Genomic DNA, 9779 nt, shown 5'->3' on the forward strand with positions numbered 1-9779 from the left:
ACCTTCGCGCCGCGCCCCGCCCAGCACGGAGAGGCGCGGGCGGCGCCGCCGACGTGTGGCGTTAGCGAACTTTTCTCCGCGGGGGGAACGACAACAACAATTAAAAAAAAAGAATAGTTGAGGTCACTTTTGTGTGAAAACTCGCGCTCGTGCTGTCTGGCAGCCTTACAGATGGCGTGAAAAGGTGCCCGCGGACCCCAAGGAGGTCAAGGATCTGGTGCAGGCAGGGCTGCCTCCAGCTGCGAGCGCCTCAGCTGCGAGGCTGCGGCTTGARACGCGTCCCCGGAGCTACCCCTGCCGCGCAAGTACCGGCGCAGCGCGTGCGCTAGCTCGCAGCGTATTTTCGGCTGCTGTTTGCCAAGGAAAGTAATCGATCGTGCGCTCAGGAGGGGATTTTTTTTTCTTTCTTTCTTTCCAAAGCCGACCCCTCGGGAGCCGTCCTGCGCGCGGCCCGCGGCGGCTCCGCGAGCCCCTTCGGCGGCCGCCCCCGCGGCTGCCCCCGCGGCGCCTCCGCGTGCCGCGCGGGCGTTATTCCTCGGGAAATCCGGACTTCTGGGGGTGCTTCTGTTGTTGCAGCATACAATATGTGAAGAACGCAGGAATGCAAAAACACATAATTTGTGACACAAACTCTGGGGTCAGTTTTGAACATTTTTACTATGTGTATTTCTAAGGAAACTTGTCACTCTCGGGGAAGGAGAGTGACACAGTTCCCAAGGTTGCTGCGAGATAGCTGCTACCGCTAGTAACCGTGACAGTGCAAATTACTATTTTCTTGTTGCCTTTTTAGAGATACAATTCAATAGGCTGTAAGGACTTTTAGCTGCAACATATCTTTTTTTTTTTTTGCTCCTGTTTTAGTCCTTAGTTTCTGAAAAACATGATCTTATAGCTCAACTTGATAGTACTTTTGCCTTGCTGGTTTGAAAAAGTTTTTAAAATTTATTAATCATGATGAGTACATTTTCCTACTATGCGCATGGAATTGATTTTCCTAYTATGTGCATGGAATTGATGTTGCTTGGCCATAGCATATTTTAAAATATTTCCTACCTAGAGAGGTCTACTAGAAGGTTTCTTTTCATTCAGAATTGTATCAAGCAGACAAAATAAAATGACCTGCTTCATTTGAACCACTACATTGGGCAGAGGCCTTCTTTACATCATGGTGGTTTGCACACTATATCTGGTAGATAACTGTAGCTTTGTCATAAGCCATTTGAAAGTCAACTGTGCCTGAATGAAATGGGGGCCACGTTTTGTACAGCTTGCCAAAATCCATCTCAAGGCATAACTCGCAGCGTGTGTTCTGCCTGCAGTCTGCCCTAGGTGCATTTCCRGGGCGGTTTACCTTGGAATAGCTGTTGTCTGGTCCCTGGACTGAATGCCCATTAGCGGTGAAAGTACATTAGATGCAATTTTGGAGCTCATCCTCTAATTGGCAAAGGCGGGAATGAAGAACCTGCCCTGCATGTCTCCTCTCATTACTAACGAGTGTAATTCCAGCAGAGATAAAGATGTTCTCCTTGACAAGCCTATTCTTGTAGGACCTCTTCCTGAGCTGGGCTTCCTTAGGGTAGCATCTAGCTTCCTTCACTGATCATGCCAGAAATAAGGCCACTGATCCATTGACTRTTTCCCATGAGTGTACCTTGCTTTAATTGTGGAAATTCAACCCCATTTTGTTCAACTTCATTAATGGGGGACATCTGGGCTTTACACTGGGACCTTGAAACAACCCCTGAAGTTTTGATAGGTTTATGTGGAGAAACTGAGGATCCATCTCAGCTCTTTCGCCATGCCCAGTGCTTACCATGGATAGACTTTGAACACTGAATTAGACTGAGAAAATAAATTATTAACAGCAGGACTTCTGAATGTTATCAATTGAAATGATCAGTATTTTTATCCACAGTTTAAGGAATATTGAAGATATTTAAGATATGATGTAAGGAAGGCCTCTATCATCCCATGAAAAATCCCAATTTAGCGCCAAGAAACCAGTGGGGCACAGATGTCTAACAATGAATAATACAAAGATCCAGAGCTCTGTTATTTCTTTGCAGATGATACATTTCTGTGAAAATATAGCACACTTTTCCAGGCCGACAGCGTGAAAGAATCTTGACTGTAGTTTCAATAAAAATATTCCTTTCTAGTCATCTCTGTCACTATCAGCAGCAGTTAACAAGTTCTTTCCATGTTCTCCAGTGGGATTTATTCAGTCGGGCAGTGTGAAACATGGTGGGTTCCTTACATGGCATTTAGGCAACTTAGAACTTGCTGAACTCTGCAAAAGGTAGGCACGAAAATAAATCTGAGGTTCTAGGCTGTGATCCTTTGAATTTTTGGAAATCAGGCTGTTAAAAACCTGGGAGCTTAGTCATCTAGTGACTTTTGCCATTAATTTGCAGCATCTTTTAAAGAAAAGCAGACCTCTGTGGTGGCTTTAATGGATTTTGATCTTGTCTTATGGTTATTTTATTGTATTTGTTGCACAATAATCTCTTCAAACCATTGCCAGTGATAATGTCAAATTCTTTTCTCAGTCATTTTTACAATGGGCTTAGTATTATAGGGTCTGTGAGATAGGCATACGTCTTGGAAATAAGAAGACTCTTTGGAAATACTTTCTGGGCTGAGTTAGTGAAGGCAGACTTTTCGAGTGAGGAAAGYTTTCATCTTGATTCAAGCATGTGCAAGTACTAGCAATCTAAAGTGATTGAAATATATTAGTTTTAACATAATATCCATGATTTTTTTTATATATATTTTTAGCTCATTATACACTAAGTAGAAGCAACACAAATTGTATAATTTCACAGCATGATTCATAAAATCATTCTTGGCCAGTTATGTATTCATTTTTTCACCTGCCATATGAAAAACTTTCGAGGTGAGGAGGGAATGTTTTTTCTCATATAAAGAAATGTTTCCAGTTTATTAACGATGTTTCTTTCATTGCTTATTTTCATCTGGAAATCAGAAAGTGCACACAGTAAAAAGATAGTGCCCTGCTCAGACAATATTGGCTACCTAAAAAGAATGTAAGATCATTAAAAAAAGAAGAAACTGTTCCCGTTTCTTATTGGATGAGATCATAGGATCTCACGAGACCACAACATTTAATAAAACTAGGGAAAAATTATCGCAAAGTGGTGACTGTACATATTGACAAAAAGTGCATCTGTCCTAGTGACAATTTCTGCCTACTTGAATGTAGATTGAGGGAGGTGTGACTTGGTGGTTTTACTCAAAATTCAGAAAGGAAGCTGTGTATCTTACACTGTGTACTTTGCACATGGAGGTGAACACTAGAATGCTAATATTTATCATAATGACAGGTTTGAGTAATTAGAAATAGGGACTTGCAAAACCAGGATACTCATCATCTAAGTGGTCTAACTGGACTTACAGTTTTCCGGTCAGTAAGGATAACTGTTGTGTGAACAGCTATGCAGGCCAGACAGGCCAGAAGCATGATGAGTGCAAAGTGTGCAAAAACTGTCACTAATTAGCAAATGTTTATTGCAGTGTAACAATATGCACAGGAAACAGAAGGGGAAACAGAGGTCTAGGTCTTTGGATTATTCATTGTTACAAATCTGTGCCCCACTGGGTTTTGACTGTGTGATCTGTGATGCTGCCTCAAACAAAACATCCCATGTAGAAGAAAAATAGAATTAGGACAGACATATAAATTTTCTTACTTGCCACTGAGCAGATTATGTTTTTCAGTAACAATTCTGATAAAGTATATTAAAAATTTTAGAATAAAATTTCAGATTTGTAAAAATTAAGCTAATGTTTCGGTTTGAAACCTTTGAAATGAAATGTAGGAACAGTGAAATGACTACATTTTCAGGTAAAAAAGCCCTGTGAACAGTGTTATACTTAGAGAAAAGAGGTAAGTTACAAAGTAGGCCATGTACTTTGTCTGCTTAGTGATGATGCTACTGTCATTTTATACCTACAGTAATCCCTTAAGTCAAATACAGCCTGTGAGCAGTCTGCTTGGATGGCAGAAAATGGCAAGCTGGAGATAGCTTTAGTGTGCTTTGGGGATTTCGGTGCGGTGGGAAAGCTGTGCGAGTGATTGAGAAGAGCGGTGGAGTGACACACTGAGCCTCCCATTTATCTCAAGGTGGATCTGCAGGCTGAGCAACGGTGCCGTGCGATGCAGAGAGCATCTTCTCCTCCCAGCCACTTTCCTTCAGGTCTCTCACTAAGCCTACACCGCCTCACCCTTTCTTCAGCAGGGAAAAAAAAGTACAACACAGGACTCATGCCCTCTTCCACTTGCTTCTTGGTGCTCTGTTTTTATCCTTTTTATGTGCTGTAAAAGTCAATTAAGATCTTTTCAGTGCAGGCTTCACTTTCTTTTTATAAGCTTGTAAAACACGTAGGACACTACTTTAAGGAAATAATAGTAAATAGTGAAATAGTGAATTAAAGTTATTCATCCTCAATAATCAAAGTGAGAAGAGAATATATAATAAGGAGTATATGACTTTTTGTTCTGTAATACCTACAGCTAAAATAACTTAGTAAGTCTTTAACCAGTTCAGATAAACATCTGTAATGTTCTTTAGAAATCCCCTTTCAGATCTTCCAACCTTATGTGTACACCACTCATCCAAAATCCTTTCTTATCATTACAGAGCTTGTTTTCTCCCTAGGCACACAAGTCTAATACTGAATGCCTAATGACACAGAAATCACTGACAGGGCATTTTCTTTGTCCTTCTCTTCACTACCTACTGTAAGCAATTCCTCTGGCATTCTTAATTAATTCCAGATGTGGAAGACTCACAAGTTCCTTTTCCCTCTAATGCTATCTCTAGAAGTAGTAGAACCTGCAGAATAAGGACTTGTGCCATACTCTGTAGAAATTATTAAAAATAATTTTAAAAATATTTATTTTAAAAATACAACCCCAGCTTCAGAGAGCAAACCGTCTAGGATAAAGTAGGAAGAGATTCAAACAAGTGTTGTGATAGGCAAGGAGAAGTGTGAACTGTGAGAGCGGTAAGTTTGTTTGCGTTTGCATAGTTTTATTAGCCTCAGTTGTTAGGTTAGGTCCAAGTAGCCACTAGTCTTAAGTGCTGCCAAAAAAAGAAGGAGGGGTTGTAGGAGTTTTAAGGGCATATCTAAAGAACACAAGGGAATACTAAGTGCTGATACTGATAAAATTCCCGTTAAAAGTTATCTCCCTTTAACACGGTTCTCAACAGCTGAGGTTTGTCAGTGCATGTGAGATGTCAGATGCATGAGCGAGTCAATATCTAGTGTACATACTACCCTGCAGAAACCGAGCACTCATACACCTGTCCATTGAATTGCAAGCAGCTCCATTGATTTTAGCAGGCTGATTTGTACTGTAGAACATTGTTTGTATATTTGTAGGACTGAGGCCTTTGTTTCTGTGGTTTTTATTCCTGGTCTTGTCTTTATTTGTATGGTTTTTTTATATATAGAAGACATGAAGCATTGTCACTAGAATGGCTTGGGAATTATTTTTCTTATAAATTGAGTTCTTGTTCTCCAGGTTTTCCAGTGCATTGTATTCTAAAGCAGCTCACTGCAAAACCCCATTTAAATGGTCTAGGTAAATGTCTTTTTAAATGTAGTGAATACAGAAATAGGAGTTTTTTTCTTAGCAGAAATACTTTACCACACTGGACCACTAGAATGCAATGTGTCTCTTTGTCCCATTTCAGTGATATGATGCACTCACCACATACAGCAGCTTATGAACCTGTGACTCACATAAATAAGAGCCTAGCTTGTTTGCTTCTAGAATCATAGAATCAGTAAGGTTGGAAGGGACCTCTGGAGATCATCTAGTCCAACCTCCCTGCTCAGCAGGGTCACCTAGAGCATGTTAGACAGGGTTGCATCCAGGCGGGCCTTGAATTATCTCCAGAGAGGGAGACTCCACAGCCTCTCTGGGCAACCTGGTCCAGTGCTCCGTCACTCTTATAGTGAAGAAATTCCCCCTCACATTCAGGTGGAATGTCCTGTGGTTCAATTTCTGCCCAGTGCCTCTTGTCCTGTCTTGCTGTAGCAATAAAGAATCAAGGTGGCTGAATTCAGTCACATAAGCAACTTTCCTGGGGATATTTTCACATGGAGATAGGTATGTAGATCAAAGTGTTCCCTCACCAGGAAGAAGAAAGAAAATATTTAATGAATTTTAAAAAAATTCTTTGAGAAGAGAAATACTTCTGCATTATTTGCTTTCAAGAAATTTTGAATAGAAAGTACTCCTTTCAAAGCCCTGAGCAATCTGATCTATGCAGTCTGATCTGGGATGAAAACTGGTGCTGAAAACTGTCATTTCCCATTGGTCAATACTTCTAGTTTTAAAATTAGATCTATCCAAAAACATCTTTAGTGCATTGGAGATCTAGCCTCCAAATCACATACTCCTCAAACAGCCAACTTCAGTAAGGATAGAAACAGACGGCTTGGTAAAAATTGTGCAGTACTTGCTTTTTAAGAGAAAGGCTATGCTTATATGTGGTAATACAGTAGGGAGTAAAAGCTAGAAAAGGGCCAAGAATGGGCACTGCAATTAGAAACTGTTCTCTGTCCGCTTGCCACTGCACCCCTCTCACAGAAGGCAGGCACTTTGTATTTCCACTTCATTAGGAAAGTTGTCTGCTGCCTCCAGGAACAAAGGGGACAAGAATGAAAATTCCCATTGTATTTCAAGAATATGTTTACAAATTTTTTCCCATTTAAAGGTGTGTGTTAGAACAGCTGTAAAATATAACAATAGAAGCTGTTAGAATGAAAACTTTCAGGCTGTCTGATTTCTTTGCTCATGGGCAATTCCTCTGGAATTCTGTTGACTACATTTACAGCCATGTAAATGACAACATTAGATATGTATCACCATGTATATTCATACCTACGCTGGGAGAAAACAAAGTGGGCATAATTTTAACAAATGCAATAGTCCCACACAACAGCTGCTTGCACACTCCTTTCTTGTCTCAGGAGCACATTTGATGAGTGAGATGTATGCCTTTTACTTGCTGAAATAAAGAGGGCACAAGAATCTCTTGAGCTGTGAGTCGCTTTGTCACCAGGGAGGTGTAAGACAATGAGTAATTTTCATATCTCTTTAACTGATACAGGGGTGCAGGTCTAAAATCCATAATTTATATATGTCATGTGGGCTGGCAGCAGTCACTGGAAGCGGTCCATAAACTGAGAAATAGATTACGCCCTGTCATTTGTGCTGTTTTTAGCTAGTTGAAAAAGAATCCTAAAATAAAGCCAAAAATAAGTGTAAAGATAAGAGAACTGACAAAGACATGAGATAGAGGTTTCTCAGGCAGACCACACAACCCTTCAATCTGTGAATGTCACCAAGATGCTACTGGGATGTCACCAGCTGTGCAGCCCCTGTGGACATTTGCTCCCTCCAGCTCTGCTGGGCACTGGGATGCTTAGACTTTCCTAGGGATAACTGCTCTGAGAAGAGGCCCATGGGAGAAATGGCTGAGTAACAGGGGTTATTGAGTTGTTCACTCTGCGTGCATTTTGGATGACAGTTTGAGCTGCTTGTAGCTACCTTCAAACCCACTATACAGGGCAAAACTGTGCCATCTCCTATTTTAGGGCAAGCAGCAGCACTACAATACTGGGGAGCACCAAAGGATGAATCTTCCCTTGCTCCCCTGAGCAGCAGCAGCAGCTGGAGCTTTTGTGTGATGCCAGAAGTGCTATCTTCAGAAATTCTCTAATACCATCTCAGGACAGAAATGAGAAAGTACTTAATTACCTGAGTACTTAATTTAATTATTTGGACCAGGTATTCTCTTCTCATCTCTTYCTACTTATGAAGAAGGATTATGGAGTCCTTCCCATGAGTTAACTTCTTATGTTGTCCATCTGTTTGTTGTGTCCTTTTTTGTCTGCCCAGTGTCTCCTTTGGTTGTTCCTTGTTTCACAGAGTTGTTGTCCCTAACACCTAGTGCACAGATGCCTAAATTTTACTTCACCTTCTGAACATTATGAAGGTTTTAATTTCAAAAAACCTGCAAAATGTATTTCAGTGTTGTCTCTGTGTTACACCAACCTGAAGGGCTTACCACACGCTGTCAGTCAAGCCAAATTCCTACCCATCTCCTTTGTCGAAAGTGATATATCACTTGCCTGTCTCTCTGGTGGGGAAACTGARGAATAAAGGAGTTAAAACACATCTGTAATAGATTAAAACCAACCAAGCAAGAAACCAAACCAAACAAAACCCTAAACAAAAAGAGGCCATAAGAAAATAAAGTATCGTAAATATTAACAGAAGGGAAAGGACAACTTAGTATTTCAGAAACACGAAGTAAGAAATGCTTTCTTGTTCTGATCCAGAATCCTCCGGGTGAATGGCAGTTTTTTAGTTTACTTTGKTGAGTTTTGAAATGAGATCTAAATGACCCTGGTGTCTAAATCATACGTAAGTCAGAGTAGATTTGTTCTTAATCTTTTTGGGCTGTGAGCAGAAAAAAAGAGTATGTATTGCTCCGGAGCAGCTGACAGAGAGGGAGAAAGACAAAGGTTTTCTGCGAGATACAGGGAGAGTGCTTGTGAGTGCAGAGCTCATCCGTCCTGTTCAGACCATTCCACTTTTGAAGTCTGCCTCCTGGAACTGTATACTTATCTTTGTAAAAGGTTCAGTGGCAGAGCTAGGAATGGAACTTAAGAGTTCTTCTTCTTTAAACATAGAAAACAACTGAGCCATATAAACTATTTCTGCTTATTCTTTATAATCGTGACAATGAATTATTTTTATTTCATTTCATGCTGTTCTTGAAAATGCCAGCTAGTACATAAGATGACATGCTGCACTGGATCAACCCCATGCTGCACCTGGAACAGCACCATATATAATTTTGCCAAAAGGATGTATTTCTAGTACTGAAAAATACTTACAGTGGACCTGTTTGCTTAGGTTACATTCTGCCTAGCCTTTATCAATTATCCATTGATCCATACAGTGAGGTATTATACTTGATTAATAATTATTGTACTTCTTTCATTTGTTGTAAGAGCAAATTAACCTTCCTTCAGGATAAGAAATGCCCCAAAAAGCTGAAAATGATCTAGAGACCAGTTATGGGAAATGGTTAGCAAGATACCTTATCTTGCAGAATGGTTGCAGTTGCAACTGCTGTCAGTGGGAAGCAACAGTGCCCAAAGCTTTCCAGGCAGTTCTCAGCTCCTTGCAAATCATATTCAGGTATGCCTTGAATTACTTGATGAAACGTTGAAGTACCTCCAGAAGCTTCCTAATTTTCTCTTTGCCTTCCACCCATTCATTTTGTCAATCTTGTCTGGGCCTGGTGCGTTTGTGTCAATGGCTATAAGACAAAACCAGTCCCCTTCTGCTGCCCACTGCTGCTGCAGCACCCTTTTCTTTTTGGTGATGACATGAAAATTCCTAACTTTCTGAGATGAGAGTAATGCCACTCCGTGCAGTAACCACCAGATGGTAATGAAGAGCAAACTGGTTGGGTGTCTTTCACAGATTATTACCACAATGCCATTTTTGCCTTTGCAAGCAGAGACTACAAGTACAGTTCTAAATGCCAGTTTGCTCAGCTCTTTACAGATCTCTGGACCACTACAAAAGTCTGCTTTAGCAGCTCTATTTCCATAACAAATTCATTATGTTTGGTTTTATATTAAAACAATTTAAAGGGAATATTTTATACCTCACATCCGAATGCTTGTGTTACTAGCTGATGTTAATATTTAGTACAGAGATGCTA

This window comes from Rhea americana, unplaced genomic scaffold (assembly GCF_003343005.1).
Source record: "Rhea americana isolate MKP2758 unplaced genomic scaffold, rheAme1 scaffold_8, whole genome shotgun sequence".
Taxonomy (NCBI): domain Eukaryota; kingdom Metazoa; phylum Chordata; class Aves; order Rheiformes; family Rheidae; genus Rhea; species Rhea americana.